Raw genomic sequence first — 16905 nt, forward strand, 5'->3', positions numbered from 1 at the left:
TAGAGATTAATCTCAAGCCCCTGATGATACCGATGATGCTCAAACAGGATTACATGGAAGCTCACAAAGGATATAAATTGATGGTGTTTACGACAGCCAATATGTGGCTTAAAGGAACCATCAGGTACTAAATATGTGTCGAAAATGTCAATGTCAGTGTTTGTTTATGGGCGTAGTTGAATCACGGCGCAAACACAGTCCGAGACCTACACACAAAACCCCTCACAGAACACGACACTATCTTTCAACGCCAATGCAATAAGCGTGACAGCTGGTGGAGAGGCGGCGGCATCAATAATGTGAAGCCCGGAAGACAAGAGTAATGAGAGTACACTGAATAGGCTCATACTGACAGCCAGGGGTTGTCACTGTCACCAGCATAGAAACTTTAGTCATACCAATTGTTTTTGGGGGGTATTTTGAACTGTTACGCACTAAATCGTCTAAACCAGGAGCTCTCAAAGAGCCACAGAGAAAAATGTTCAATTACCCCAGTTATTAAGGTCAAAACATTTTTGTAGGGAGCCGTTTTATTACCTTCACCAGGGATTTTAGGCTTGAGTTTCCAAACACTGACACTTAAATGCTATGTTTCAGACAAATCAGAAAATAAGTTTGATAAAGACCTTCTTCTCTCTCAGCAGCTCACAACACGAGATCTCTGTCATGGTGCTGAACCGCGTGGCTGGAGTCACTGCAGTGCTGCCTGACTTTGTTTTATGAAGAAAAAAAATTATATGGAATTTCTATGTGAAACCATGAAATAACAGTTTAAACAGAGGTAAAAAGTACTGTTCATTCAAATGTCCTCAACATTACCTGATAGAAGAGGCAAACATTGTCTTGCACACAACGTCTTGCATTTAGTTCAAATAATACAAAAGTATCATTTGTTCCGAGTCCGGACACAGCTGAGGTTCAGTCCAGATCCAGACCCGAGTTTGGATTTAGGGGACGAGTGCTCTCAACGACTAACACTGTGTACAAGAACACAGCCAAAAAATCCATTTTGAGATGTTAAAGTTCTAATACATCATGGTGGTGACATCTCGTAAAGTTACATGAACTCTTTTCGGACGACACATATATACACTCACTCATGGATTCACACATAAACACAGGTAAAATTACCACTGACCCGACCTACCAAGAAGGGCAAAAATCATTAAGTGAATGTCTCAGTTCATCTCATTGGAGTGCCTGTGTACTGGAGATTGAATTAGCACGATACGCTGATGGAGCGCCGGCTTAGGTAGATGACAAGCCAAGAGGAAATAAGATTGGAGAGGGCAGGCCAGGGACAGGGGGTGGATGGTTAGGAGAGAGAGAACGAGAAAAAAAATGTGTGAGAAAGTGAAAAAAAAGAGGCAGAATCGGGAGTGGCACTGTACACACTCATATCTCACACACGCAGGGCAGCTTTACTACGTTTTACCGCCTTGCGGCTCTCCCTCTGTCATTTTCAGGCTTGTGCTCAATCAATTAAAAAACACACACACACAACATGTATGCATGAATGCATTTTGATATCTAACACACTCAAGCATGGCAGCTGCAGTTCTGAAAGTGTGTAGCAGAGTAGAGGGAGGCGGGGGGGGGGCAGCAACAATAATGTTGGCAGGTCCCAAGTCCTTATCACAGCTCTGACATGGGTCCAGTTATCTGTGTTTATCCTGGTTCTACCCTGAGAACGTAAGCACCAGCGTCCACTCTAATGCACCAACTCAGCCTGGGACACACACAAACAAACCCAAGCAAGGCAACATGTGCAGGCAAAGACACGCTAATAAAGACGTACACATGCAAAGTCATGTACAATAACTGCCGACTGCAGCACTATTCCTACGCAGCAGCAAATGGTGGTGTGCCACAGTCAAAGATGTGTGTATTAAAAAGTCCCCTATTAGCATTTAAGGTTAAACAAAGTTGTTTCAATCTCGTCACTGCACCAGCACCTCACTTTTCTCTCCTGCTAGACTGCTTTTAGTCAGCAGATTTACATCATTCTTAGTGGGAGAATTGCTGTTACGAGCCAAGGAGGAGCTCTGTTGGTGTTGTTCTAACCCTCCATTTCCTCCTCCGTTTTTTTGTATTTAGAAGATGTTGATACTATATTCGTATTTCCGCACTGGACTGGGAGCGCCTCGGGCCAGAGCTGGTCGATGCGGTCAGGGAAAGGGAAGTTTGGGGTTCCCTGCTGGAGCTGCTACCTGAGTGATGTTTGAAGATGGACGGAGGGCCAACTCATCTTACGACCTCACCTTCCTCCGTATGTTTTTCTATCTGTGACTGCATTATCTACCAAAAAAACCCCCAACCATTTCTTGAGAGAATGACAGACCGAGATGACAGCCGGGATTCTGGATAGCTTTGATGCTGCCTGTGTGCCTGTGGTGATTAAAGAAAAGGCGGTTTTGTGAGCTCACTTAACCATGACCCTAAAACAACAGCCACGCCACTAATGTAAAAACTTCAGATGGCTACTGATTCGTACATGAACTGTTCGGTTCCTGTGCTGTTATTCAGAAAATAAAAATCTTCAGTTGCTGTAAAAAGCTGCTGTCAATCATGTTCCTGTCTTGCAGGAGATTTCATGGGTGTCTGTTGCTGGCATTGCACTCGTGTGTCCCATCACAGGCACTATCACTGTAATACAAGTGAGAGCAAGAGAGGCAGCTGGTGGTGGAGTCAGATCAGTCTAGAGAGTTGCAGGAGTAGATGACAATTTCGCATAATGACACATTACAGAGCGGAAATACTCCGTAGCAGCAAAGTGAGAACATTCAGTAAAGTACTGACAAGACAAGTGGGAACAGGAAGTTTCTGATTGTTAGATCAAATAATGGATTGTTCTGCTGCCGGCATTTGGAACTCAGAGCTGAAATATCCGATAAATGTCTCTGAGTATGCGTGTGCTCTGCATGAACAGATCAATTGCGCTGCTATATGAGAGCTATTTGAGCACAGTCTGGTCCATCCAACTGCAGCCTGAGATTATCTATGTCAGTGTATTGTTCATCAGCCCTCGTCCATGGCACCAGAACACTCCTCTCCACTTCGGCTCGGTCAGGTCTGTTCGAGTTCATCATCCCGTTCCTTCCAGACATCTTCATCTTAGTCCTAATCCAGTATGATCTGGTCTCGTCCAGAGTGACAGCGTCTGTATTCAGAAGAGATTTGTTCCCTTTTGTGCTCCACAACAGATGGCTCTCAAACCCAGAGAGGAAACGAGCGAGGGGGAATTCTGTCAATGGGCTTCATTAAACAGTGGCAATTATCCCACGGGGCTGCAGTGAGGAAGCTAGCTTTTATTATAGGTCACTTCAACACTTTTCTGTGCAGAATCACAAATTGAAATTAGGGCTTGCGCTAGATCTTTTAACAGAGAGCTATCTTTGAGCGGAATATGGATTTTTCTTTTTAAACTATCCACTTATGACTGATTTATTTTAGCTTGATGATCACTATGTTCTGTTTGCTGATTTAAAATTTTCTCTCGAAGTCAAACTCTAAAACCTTAAGCATCTACATAATACAAAAAGGCCAAAAGGCAAACTGATGTCCTCATCTTTCCATTGTTTGGCTCTAAGTTTCTTTTGTACGACTGAGTTTAAAATCTCTGGGAAATTAGTTGTATCAGTAAACATTACCCAGCTCAAGGATTCCACGACTATGAAGAAATATGACAACAAAATTACAGGAAGCATGTGGAAGGTGACCTTCAACATGAACTTCAATCCAACCTGGAAATATCTGATGATCCCGTCTGTCAGTATTACTGACGTGTTGCTTTGCTGAGAGGAATGAGATGGAAAATAGGGGCCCCTGCTTCCTTTTTTTTTCTCTTTATAATGAGAGAAATGCTTGTTAGATCCAACCTCATACAAGAAAAAAGTGCATGAACTCCATCCATCCATCCATCCATTTTCTGCTGCTTATCCTGTAAAGGGTCGCGAGGGGGATGGAGCCTATCCCAGCAGCCTTCAGGCAAGAGGCGGGGTTCACCCTGGACAGGTTGCTAGTCCATCACAGTGCCAACACACATAGACAGACAACCATTCACACTCACAGTCACACCTACAGTCAATTTAGAGCATCAATCAGCCTCATCCCCTCTTGATGTCTTTGGACAGTGGGAGGAAGCTGGAGTACCAGAGAGAACCCACATAGGAACAGGGAGAACATGCAGACTCCACACAGAAAGATTCCGTGCTCAAGCTGGGGCTCAAACCTGGAAACTTCTTCCTGTGAGGCGACAGTGCTGACCACTGCACCACCGTACCGTGTGAATGAACTCTTCAAAAATGTCAAAATGGCCCCTCGCTTTACGCCTCTGTCCCGTAATCAGTTTTCATTCGTGATAACCAAAACCGTAAAAAAATGTTGTTCATTCAATTTGATCATACTGGAAACAAACATGTAAGTCTCATCAACTTCTGTTTGCAAAAGGTCTTTTTTTCTGCAATAATCCAAAATATAATATAAAATCCCACTGGCTTTTGGTTGAGGGAACCCATGATGATGCTTACTTCTGAGATGGCCTGGAGAAATCATCTCAGTCATATCATCCCGATGTCATAAAAAACTTTTTTTCTTTGTTGATAATAAACACATTGAGACCCACCGCCTGTCTGACCAATCAATGACTAAATATTCTATGTTATGAATGAGAGCAGCGCCAACAGGGTAGAGCAGCTTTTTCATAATCTGTCCACTTGGGAGAGTGTTTATTAAAAAGCTGTGTTTGTGGCGGGGAATTATACTGTGTACAAAACAGAACAGAATCCCGGGAAACACGCCAGTCCAACATTATCTGTAGTGGTGTGGACGTGACCTCCCTGTCCTCTATATCTGTCTTATATGTCCAAGCGCAGATAGCCTCTCCTCCTGCCCTGAAACTGTTCTCCTGGGAGTCTGTTGCTTGAATTTTGCTCCCTCCATGCAAAGAACGAGAGCATCTTCCTTCTTTTAGACGACTCTACCCATAGCGGTGCTCTAGCATGAGCAGCAGCTGCCTGTTTTCATTAGGCATAAAAGAAGAAACCCACCATCTATTATTAAGTGGAGTGTAGAGCCGAGGCCTTCTAGCTGGAGCTACCTCACCATTACATCTTCTCCCCCTGGTGGACGTTAATGAGGGTGATGAAGTTACTGCAGATTAGCATGTGGGATATCTGACTACACATGCCTACATCAGCACATGTGATGGAGAAAGAGGAGAAATGAGTGGAGTTGAGTTTTAATGAAAGCTGTGAGATAAGTGAGGAGTGATGAGATGGGGGGTGGGGGGTATGCTGTTAGAGAAGGTAACATGGGCCACGCTGACATGCACTCAGTATTCCATGATTATTTCTTTAATTTTGTTCTCTTATTTTTAAAATGACAGTGTTCCACAAAGCTGTTTACATGGCTGAGGAAAATCAATATTCCACTAAGAATCCTCTTTACTTGCAGCTGAACACACAGACAGACTCTGGGGTGGAACTTAAGTCTGATGTTAGTGTTTCCCTCCTGTCCGGTTATAGCAGGGTTTCATTTTCAACATTTTTACAAGGTTAACCAAAATTGAAACTAAATTGTGGGCCAAAGACTAAAAACAAACATGTATTATGTTGTTAAAATGCCTTTTGCCTGTGTACTACTGTCTCTGGTGCTTCCAGGGTCTGAGGTATAGGGTGTGGGATGTAGGGTATAAGATGTAGGGTATAAGATGTAGGGTATAAGATGTAGGGTATAAGGTGTAGGGTGTTGGGTAGAAGGTGTAGGGTGTTGGGTATAGGCTGTAGGGTACCATGTTTCATTAAGAGGGCTTAGAATTTATTTCTGAAAGTTGGAATGGGAATTATTGTGCTTCTTAACAGTATAGCCTTATCAAATCAAGATTACTGTCATTTTTGGAATAACAGTGGACATTCAAAATGAGGAAGGCTGAAAGACAGCAGAATGCAGATGTAACAGGAGGACAGAGGGACAAGGTGTTGCCGTTGAGGACTAGATCACTTACACGCCGCCATGTTGTATTACGTCTACATCCACTTGCTATGACAGGTGAAAACAACTTGAACACACACACACACACACACACACACACACACACACACACACACACACACATAAAAACACCCACCACATAAAATATTGAAATCAGTAAGCAAAGTTGAGCCGATGTGTTGACGCAACCTCACAGAATCAGGAGTTATAAATAAACAGTGTGCCTTCCCCTTTCCTCATTAATTACCATTTCCAACATGGAAGAGACACACATGCACAGTCGCACGCTAACAGGGACCCATTGGATGAGCATGAGATACGACACTTGTGCATGCGGGCACACAAACATGGAAGTGCAATTTATTTCAACTCCCACACGCTCACACACCTCCTGGTGATAAAGAGCCTGCCTGACACCAGCAGAGTGTGAAGCCAGGCAGGCGATGCTGCTCCACTGTAGCAGCACATTCTGCAGGGCAGGCAGGACCACAGCGGGAAGAAATCAACACTTTTAAATTCAGTGTTTATTGATCGTGGCAGCTTTCTGATTCCACTTCCTCTCGCACAAACACGATAACACACGTGCGCGCACACACAGAAAACCACACAGGAACAGATGTGGAAGAACATTGGACATTCAGGCTACAGGAGGAAAGAGCTGATTGCCAGACTGAGCAGCTCGGCGCTCATTTCTCATGTGTCTGAATGCATGTTGCCTGATTGCTGACCTGCCCACTTACTCCTCCTGCATTGTGTTAGCTGCCAAAGCTGTCTGAGGAGCGCTAACATTCCGCGAACAGAAAAACACCACTCTCACTTTCACATGCATTCACACTCTTTCTCACACATCCCAGGCAAACACATGTGACCTAGGTTCTACATTGCAAAAATAGACCGGGAAAAGAAGGAGTGAGAAAGGAGAGAGGTGAGGTGTAACAAAGATGAAGGAGAAAATATGAACAGTGTGTGATAAAATAAGAGTCTGAGAACATGACCAAAAAAAATGACAGGATGAGAGTCAGAGAGAGAGAGAGAGGCGTAAATCCTCATGGGGCAGTTCCCCTTCTCACCTGCCATCCAGCTCTTCACCTCCTGTCCTTCCTGTTTCTGTTTCACTGAGTGTTACTGACCTCGTCTCTCTCTCTCTCTCTTTCTCCCTCCCTCTCTCTCTTAGAAAGAAAAGGGAAAAAAACGCACAAGCAAAGGAGGGAGAAAGGGAGAGGGGCAAGGGTGGGAAATGGGTGGAGGTGTTGGCAGATACCGTTGAGGGTTGGAGGGGGTCGAAGGGAGAAATGAGAAAAAAGAGAAGAGAAGAGAGGAGAAGATCTAGCTATGATAGATTCACCAGCCTACCCACTGCAACAAATTGGCCCAGAAAAAAATAACACCCTAAAAGATAAATGAGCTCAACGGAGAGCACAAACACACAAGCTACACACAGGACACAAAACAACACACTCATCAACCACCAGTGTGTGTGTAAAGCTTTCATCCAACATTTGGGATTTCCTCAAGTGCAAATGACCACGAGGGAGGCAAGATGCAAACTAATTCTGTGTGTGTGTGTGTGTGTGTCTGTGTTCATTCATGCATCGATGCCGTGTGTGTGTGTGTGTGTGTGTGTGTGTGTGTGTGTGTGTGTGTGGCCTGCAGGGACAAGGCCTGCCCTATAGTAAACTCCCGCCATGCACCAGTCTAATTATCACCCGAGGACTTTAAGTCAACTGGCGCTGTGCTGTCACTGAGCCACATGAAGTCTGCTCTAACCAGGCTGGGCTCCACACAGGATCGCATGATTTAATGAGTAAACCGTCCAGATAGCTGCGTCCAGCTCAATAACAGAATGTGTAAACCCTTCCTGACTCAGGTGCCTCTGTCACTTAAAAGAAGTAAATAATTAACAGAGCTTAAATAAGCTAACTGCCTTGGCTAATAGGTCCCATCACTTATCTCACTCCTGCACCATCTGCCAGACCAGTGGCACCGTGTGGGTCACAACATCCATCCTACAGAAGCTGGATAGCAAGCAGGCAGCAATACAGACCTGCACACTTGGGCCTGACATGCCATGTGAGAGCACAGAAATAAGCATATTAAATATTCATACGGACATACATAGTATTTCCTGCCCTCAAAATAAAACCAGTGTGGATGCTTTGAGTGCACAGGGTTCATTTTAACTAAGACTGGAAGATGAAATATACGTTTCTGGGTGTATGACAAGTTGGAGGAATGGTTTAGCCAGAAAAAAATACCAGTCAGATGATCTTGGATGAATTTACACAAACTGTCCGTACATTTGCTTACATTTTTTTGTGTGAGACCATAAGAGAGAAATAGAGTTGTAGAGGAAGAGTCGACCTTACAAGCGTGAAGGAAGCTCAGTTCTTCATCATTTATACAGAAAGTGCACGATTAAAAGTGTAACACTCAAGACTTTCAGAAAGAACTCATATCAAACTTAAACTAAGATCATACTCATAGCTTCTGTGGCAGAATATTCCCCTCAACCCTAACGTCCAAAATGTTGTATAAAATCAACTTGTGTCCTTTCATCTAAAGCAGCGGACTGAAAGAGGGTGTGATGTGGCCTGGGGGGGTTAAGCTTCCCTCTTGCCGATCACATGAACTGTCTTCTGTCAGGAAGGATCAGATCTGTGGTGATTTTAGTTTCAAAACCTGCGCACATAAAGAACAGGCGCGAGCATGTGATACGACAGCAGCAGCGAGAGGGGAATCGTGGCGGTGAGGCAGGATGGCTTTTGATTGGCTGTTTGAACACTTTCTTTCTTTGAAGATACTGAGTTGCAAAATCCCTTTTGCATCTATGCTAACTGGGTTTACCTCATCAGAAAAAACAGAAACATTCTGTATTTGCATTAGAAGGTAGATGAACACTATTGACTCAACATGCTAACAGAAAAGTAGCTAGCAAAAGAAACTTTGTGGCAATAGAAATTATATATAAACACATTTTTAGTTTGTGCTTGATAGTACCACAAATATTATTGATCTAATGTATTTTACACAGTTATATCATGAAAACTTATATGACTGGATAAAATCCTTCTGATTGAATACAGTAATGCAGGCTAAAAATCCCAACAGTAGGATACAAGATACTAATAATCTGTGCATGTGATGGAAAAATGCACTCTGCATGGTCAAATACAGCTAATATAAATAAATTCTATCCATCCATTCATTCATCCATCCATCCATCCATCCATCCATTTTCTACTGCTTATCCTGTTGAGGGTTGCAGGGGGGTGGAGCCTATCCCAACAGCCTTCAGGTGAGAGGCGGGGTTCACCCTGGACAGGTCACCAGTCCATCACAGGACCAATACATATAGACAGACAACCATTCACACTCACAGTCACACCTACGGTCAATTTAGAGTATCAATCAGCCTCGTCCCCTCTTGATGTCTTTGGACTGTGGGACGAAGCTGGAGTACCAGAGAGAACCCAAGCAGACACAGGGAGAACAGCCGCAGCTTGAACCCAGAACCTTCTTGCTGTGAGGTGACAGTGCTAACCCCTGCACCACTGTGCCGCCACATAAATTAATTAATTTCGATTAATTCCTACATATTCACATTAATTGTCATTAATACACCATTCCTGCTAATTCCCATCAACTCCTGCTTGAAAACAAATCCCAGAAACTTTCCACTTCCACGCTTTGCAACCTCAACAAGACACCAGGATATAAACTCAAACGGGTGAAGCTGTTTCAAGCTAAATACCAAAGTACTCTGAGATGGTTGGCTAATTAGCAATTAGCTGATCTTGCAATTACCATGCTAATAAACATTAATTCGACACTGTGAAACCGGCAACGTTAGAAACAGCAAAGACTGATGCTCATCTCCCATTAGAGTCTCACACAAGCAGGCGATTACAGACTACTGCAGAGCCAATCTAAAGTCAGTTATCAAACAAAACAACCCATCAAAGGTCATGTCAGTACCTCAAGAGTGCAATCAAAGCAACAAAGACAGACACAGTCTCTTCCATCCTTATCGGTTGAGCAACTATTGAGGGTCCAGCAAAGAACTGAGTGATGCAGTGCAGCTGCGAGGGTGCAGGGAGCATTGAGCTCGTGCTCGTCACGGTTCAAGGGAGCGCATTTGCATTAGCAGATCAGAATACTCCCTCGCAGTGATGATTTTCATCTTGCTGCTACTGTCATATCACATATGCCTGTTTTGCATCTGTGAAAAAAAAGAGTGAGAGAGATCAAAACAGAGATCCTGCATACTTTCTAACCTCTAAATATTGAAGCAAATGCATGTTGCTCTCAAGGAGTGAAATCAATTATCCCCTCCCAATTCCAACGGCTGACAGGGGTCAGGGAGAAGGATTCAAATGCAGTTCGACCATCCATTTCTCTGACGCATACAGGCGGCCTGAGAATGATAAACAAAAGCATGACTCAGCCTCACTGGGACAAGTGAAAAGTTCAGGGCAAGACTGGAGCACGGCCTGAGAAGAGAGGCTGCGGGTGAGCTCACAGTGACAAGCTTGTACAGAAGCCCACAGAAACTATATATATATATATATATATATATATATATATATATATATATATATATATATATATATATATATATATATATATAAATAAAACTATATGTATATAGTTTGCGACCAGCCCTGTGACTAACTGGCAACCCGTTCAGGGTGAACCCCGCCTCTCACCCAATGTCAGCTGGGATAGGCTCCAGCCCCCTTGCGACCCTTAACGGATAAGCTGTATAGAAAATGGATGGATGGATGGATGGGTTTGTGGCCACCTTGGCTTTGCTTTTACTCTCCACTTGTCCGAAATAAACCTTCAATTTAGCAGGTCAACATTCCTGCATGGAAAATAAGCAGCGGTGTGCATTATTGTACAGCAACAGTCTTTCAGCACCCTGTTAAAGTGGAGTGTTATGGTCTGGCACCCTCGAATACTGTGAGGAAATGTCTTATGTTTGATAACCTAAAATATGTTAAACCTACAGTTGAGCAGAAATACACAGGATCATATACAGTACACAGAATGATTTCATAAACTTTGGGCGTAAAAATAAACCCTGCAAAGCCTTTGCAAAACAAAGTGTTGTAATATACTGTATGTAATTATACCTAATGGTTAGTGACACTGCCAGCACTGCAATCATCACTCACCATCAACCAGCAAGTTCTTCAACTCCATGTTTTGACTTTGCCTGGATTTTTTTTTTTTAATTATCGCAGCTCTGGGAATAGCAATTAATCAGAATTTTCATTTTTGCACCGCATGGAAGGAACCCTACTGATAGTCTTAGATGCCTCCCTTGTCTAAAAACTTAATTTTGTGGGGTTTATTGTTACAGTTTTGAAGCTGTTCAAGATTTATATGAAGTCATGCAACACACAATTAACTGTGCATGTGCAGTCTGCAGTCTTTTGCGTGCACTTACTTTGGGAGTGCTAGAAAAACACAAAACTGCTTTCACTGGCAAAGCTCAGTGTTCTCAGATGAAATTGAACATCTTGTAGCAGTGGAGACACAAGGGTTTTCTTATCAAAATGGACTATATACAAACAAGGATAAAGTAGGAGGAGAAAATGTGGAACCTCCAGGGAACCTTGCACATGCAGCCTTCAGCTTTGGCCTTCACCTGCTATGAAAACTGGGTGTGCTACTTCATATTTTAAGGACGTTCTCTGTGACACGAAGACTCATGGGGACGGGGATCAGTTTTATGCAAGTGTGCCAAAATGACATATTTACATTCAGAGGTGACCGTGTACAGACAGCAGACAGGAAATTGAATCCTCTGTGTACAATAGGTGGATGGAAACATTTTATTTGCCATAGGAGATTGCTGTTCAATCCTCATTCCCAACCGCAATAATTCATAAAAATCATGGCCATGTTTGTCCCCTAAGCTTTACCATGCGTCTATGAATTTAATCCTGGTAATGAAAATCTCCTACTCTTAAGTTTAGTAGAATTTTGGTTGTGTGACATTGGAAAATCTTATTTTATTTACTTTGTTATGTACTTGTCTGGAAAAGTGTTGCCTGCATATACTCCTTTGGGTGTTGGTTGATCTATAACAGCCGTACAGAATATCTTCTCCCAGGTGAGACATTAATATTTGACACCTTCTCAGATGTTGAAATATGATCCAACTGTTTAACAGCAATAAATCAAAATGTCATCAGCCAGCAATACTAGTAACTAAGAAACTACCTGAAGAATAGGAATTCCCCCGAAAGAACTGCTGTGTATCCTAGGCCAAGTTCAGGATAGTGATGCGCAACGCAAGTGGATGCAACTCGCCACAACTATAAAATCATTATATTGCATCACAGATCATTGGTCTAAACTGGGATGGACCAGTCCAGCCCTGGAGAAAAACCAGTTCTCTCACGCTGCAACTCTTGCAACTCTTGACAAATACTTGATGTATTGCCTCAGTAAATTCTGTAAGTTTAACAAGTATCCATCACTGAGATGGCTTGGGGATGAAATAACAGTGCATTAAACTATGACCAGAATTTTCCACTTGGAATGAATGTGTGTGTGTGTGTGTGTGTGTGTGTGTGTGTGTGTGTGTGTGTGTGTGTGTCAGGGCTGGCAGACATCCTGAGGAAGGCCAGTTGCTGATAAGACCCTCAGGCAGGGGAAAGACTGTTTATACATTGAAACAGACGCCCACTGCACTGACCACAGTACACACCTCACTGCTCAAGTGGAAATGACCTGAACTGTGGTGAATATGTGTGTGTGTGTGTGTGTGTGTCTGTGTTGAAAGGGAACCTGAGGCACTGTTCTGACTAACTTGAACCCTGCATGGAAAGAATCATGCCCCCCCCCCCCCCCCCCAATGCATTGGATGGCAACAGTGCAATGACACAAAGGGAAGATGAGAAAACCAAAGCCTTTTCCTGGAGCGTTTCCTTGTCACTTCAGCATAGTCTCATGAAATATTTGTGTGATCTAGTGAAAATAATTATGCACAATCATTGTTGCATAATTTATGAACTCCCAGCAACAGGATTGATCAGTGTGCCTGTGCGCCAGCAGGTACATTACTGTGCAGAGTAAACCTCACTCTCCAACACCTTCAGAGACATACAGGCACCAGGCGCTAGCTTACAGAGATTTAGCCTCGCCAGTACGGCTGCCTCCTGTGCTGTGGTCCTGAGCTCCAGTAGACCTGCACCTACACCTGCGTAAGCTCCTGCAGTGAGAACCACAAGTGAAATGCCATGCGTTCCCTTTCCTCCCTCTGAAAAATGCTTTTATTTTGCTTTAGCACCACGGCATTCATTGAGATTATGGATTGGCTTAAAATAAAAATACATCAATTCAAATGGCTGAAATTGTCCTATCATCTTGCTAAACACATCAAGTTTTGTCATCAGAGACATGTACATGTCCTTACATCTTGCTCCTGACTCACTATTACTGAACATGCATTACTTATGAATGACAGTGCTTCACTTTTCATGGGTATAACTGCAAACAGAACAGTGAATGAGAACAGCCTGCATAGGGACATGTGCGCATAGTAAAAGAGTACAAAAACACTAATGGCCCCTTCTCTCACTCTAAAATCACTGGACTCTTATGTGCCTTAAAATCCTTTTGTAATATCATCTGTATGTGTGTGTAGTTTCTGTGTGAATGTCCGTGCTGACAAGGAGGAAAAACAAATGGCGAGTGCAAGGGCTTCCTTGTCAGCATGCTAAAAAAGCAGCCCAGATGGAAATCAGGAAAAGAGGAGGAGGACATGCAAAAGACACAGACACGACTCTAGTTAAGACACCAGTCCTCCTCCATATCAGTCTTGCTTCTTATGACTTCTAACTTACCCAGATGTTTTCGATTGTACATATAAAAAAAAAGTCACATTTCTATGGTTTGTCAGTGGTTCTGCTGTGATTGCCATCACAGCAGAACCACTAACCCACAAACTCTACTAAATATGACAGTGTCATTCTAGTTCTTGTTTTGAGAGAGGAGCAGCGCTTGGAGGCATCTGTTCGACAGTCAATAGTCTACATAATAACAGTCTTGGAGTCACAAACGTAAACAAACCATGAACTTGATATAATTAGATTTTTAGATAAGTGTGGTTGATTAAAGCAAGCATGCAAGCTCTCCTTAATGTTCACCTAACAGGATATTTAAATGAAATTTTCAGTGCAGTTACATCAGTATTATGCGGTTACATGTTCACACTTTGTACATAGTAAGTAAACACAACTTAGTGCATGCAGGAAGTGATATTTGCACCTTCATGCAAAATCCAAATATCCTCAGGTTTCCCCAGCCTCTCCCTCCATGGAACAGCCTCACACTCCGATGTGTGAAGGGGTGCAAAGGGCTCACTCATCACTGCTTGTTTCCTGCTGGCTCACCTTGGCGGAGGTAAACGCCCTCCGAGTGCATCTTGTTTGATTGTATTATAAACCAGGAAGCAACAAAATTAGTTGTCTTCCTTGGTTTAGTTTGGTGCAATGAATAGAGCAGTACGTTGACCATGAAAAATTGAGTTCCAGCCATTTTTGAGTTTGCCAGAAACTATGCATCTGTAGACATACAGTTGCTGTGGCTTTGTGCTCCTCTCACCTTACAATGCTGTTGTGCACTCAGACTGACCATAAATATCTCTGAAATCTTGATCCTTCTCCAGGGATCACGGGAGTGGAAGACTCCCAGAGTCTGTCTGTAAAATCAGCTTTGTTTTGTTTTCTCCAGAACTGAGAGCTAAAACTAGTTTTATCATTATGTGTGGGTGAAGCATGGCTGAGCAATAACCTGATTGTGGCTTTGGTCTGCTCACTCCCACAGACAGCCTCTTCCTGTAGCGTTGAACTCTGCTGACCTGTGGGGGCGAGGGGTACTACACTGGCTGGGCTCTAATATCACTAATAATCACTACAGCAAAAGAAACCACACAGGAGTAGGTACAACGTAGAGTCGGAGTGTCTGTTTACCTGTTTTTACTATACTTGTAGAAGCACAGTACTGCACCCTGTTTGTTCCTGACCATGAATCAACCCTGAAGCCTCTGAAGCTGGAACAATGACCGGGGGAGACTTCCAGTATGCCGAGCCCTCCAGTCTACTGAATAATGGGAGATTAGTCCATCTATGCATGTATACAAATGCTATGATATAGAGTTGAAAGATGTGGAGCTGTGTGGAAAAACTTTCTAGTTCATTGTGATCGTGTTGTAACATGGACAGAACCCAACACGAGGTCAAGCGACAACATTTTTATCTAAACAGCTGATGAGCACGTGGAAGTCCCTACTGCCTTCTGCTTCCGCCAACAGTCGTGATGTCTCTCTCCTCGTCCGCCTGCTGCATGAAGCAGAACACGGCGCTGACACAAGCGAAGAGTCAAGATCAGGAGAACTTTTTTTTTACGTTACTGTAAAGTAGAATGAAAGCTTCAGAACAAGTGTTCAATCCGTCTCAAACCAAAGACAGACAGATGAAGAGCTCAAACACTTAATAATGGTCAAAACTATTATTGAGTGTTTTTGAATCTAAAACAGTACTGGACAACTTCCAGCCCTGAGTACAGCAGATATGTACATGGGGGCAGGATTATTTTTTTTGCATGAGTCAACAAGGTGTTGGACTGAACAGCGATTTGATTTTTCTTTTCTTTTGGTTTGTTTAGTTTGCCACTGAGATCTACTAGGACAGGCAGTAAATCCCTGTAGGCTGCTCTGCTAGGGCACAAGAAATGCATCTTAGTTTGGGTATTTCAATTTCTTGATTGAGTTTCAGATAATATATCATTATCACAACAATAACTGGCATAAATACCAATGATATCTAACATCCATTTCAACACAAAAGGTGAAAAAGAGGAGAAAGGGCAAATTAAAATGCATTACAATAATCAGGCCTTTTACGAAAAATTGCATGCGACAAACACAAAACTGCAAGAAGAAGCAGCTGGATTGAAAAAATCCTTTGAATTGGCCTACTCTCTCTCTCTGAAGGCGCGAGGAAAGAGTAAACGTTAGCAAGGAAGCTAACTTGACTCTCAGCTCAGGCCATTTGTTGAGTCTGATGGAAAGCTACATAGGGTCATGACCTTGTCCCAACAATTTCCAGGAATCTCTCCTTACTTAAATGAAAATAGGGGGGGGGGGGGGGGGGGGGGGCAGATATACTGTGGGTCAGAGGTACGTTGAAGCTGATGGGTGTACATGTATTGAGTCCAAGCATTAAACTGTAAACATGATGAATAAAAACAAGATTTTGAAAAATGTGACATCAGAATGTTATGATTACAAGTCAAGACCTCCTATTAAAGAGGCGTGAGCTTTAATCAAGGACTTAAAGGGTTTAAAGATTGTAGACAAATATTGTTTTGCACAATATGATTCTCCTAGCCTGCAATACTCCTACTCTACACCACTAAGTATTGCTCACACAAAGCAGAGCCGGCTTGATCTGCCCTAGGGGAGTCCTCTGTGTGAGTGGAATGTTTTCATTTGAGTTAAAAAAGGAAAATAGCATAATTACATTCACATAAATCTATATAATTCAAACAAAACTCTCTAAATTTTAGAAAAGATGGGCCACATGTTGGGAAAGGCCTTGGGGAATTCTATAATTGCTGATAACAATGGAAATAATTTCTTTGGGTAAATAAGCTGTCTTTTGTGGGAATTTGTTGCTGGTTTAGTTCCAAATACTCGACACGCAAACTAAAGATGCACTCCCCTGCTGTTAGTCCCACTAAATGTTTTCAATTATTTCAAGGAGAGAAGAAGAGAGAGAAGATTTTATTTTCTTTTTCTTTTTGAAAAGCCAGAGGAATCCAAAGCTGAAGGGTGTTGAGGATGTCATGCAGCAGCGCTGGTGACTCAACTGGCCAAACCTCCTACCTTTTTTCTTG

At 42.9% G+C, this 16905-nt stretch overlaps 1 protein-coding gene across 6 annotated transcripts in view; it reads right to left on the minus strand.

Moving 5' to 3' along the window:
* kank4 (KN motif and ankyrin repeat domains 4) overlaps positions 1-16905 on the minus strand; it is a 76540-nt gene that overhangs the window by 23875 nt on the left and 35760 nt on the right. Inside the window, exon 1 of one of the 6 annotated variants that reach the window (XM_086223874.1) lies at positions 9967-10050. The exons of 3 other annotated variants lie outside the window; for them this stretch is intronic. The gene's annotated coding sequence lies outside the window, so the exon portion shown is untranslated. Of the gene's footprint in view, positions 1-2341; positions 2380-7061; positions 7096-9966; positions 10051-16905 lie in introns of those variants that run through there. 2 more of the 6 variants (XM_086223872.1, XM_086223875.1) reach the window with 2 other exon arrangements.

The sequence above is a fragment of the Aulostomus chinensis genome, chromosome 14 (assembly GCF_037954235.1).
Source record: "Aulostomus chinensis isolate RoL2024-O1b breed Wild chromosome 14, RoL_Achi_v1.0, whole genome shotgun sequence".
In the NCBI taxonomy this organism is placed as follows: Eukaryota; Metazoa; Chordata; class Actinopteri; order Syngnathiformes; family Aulostomidae; genus Aulostomus; species Aulostomus chinensis.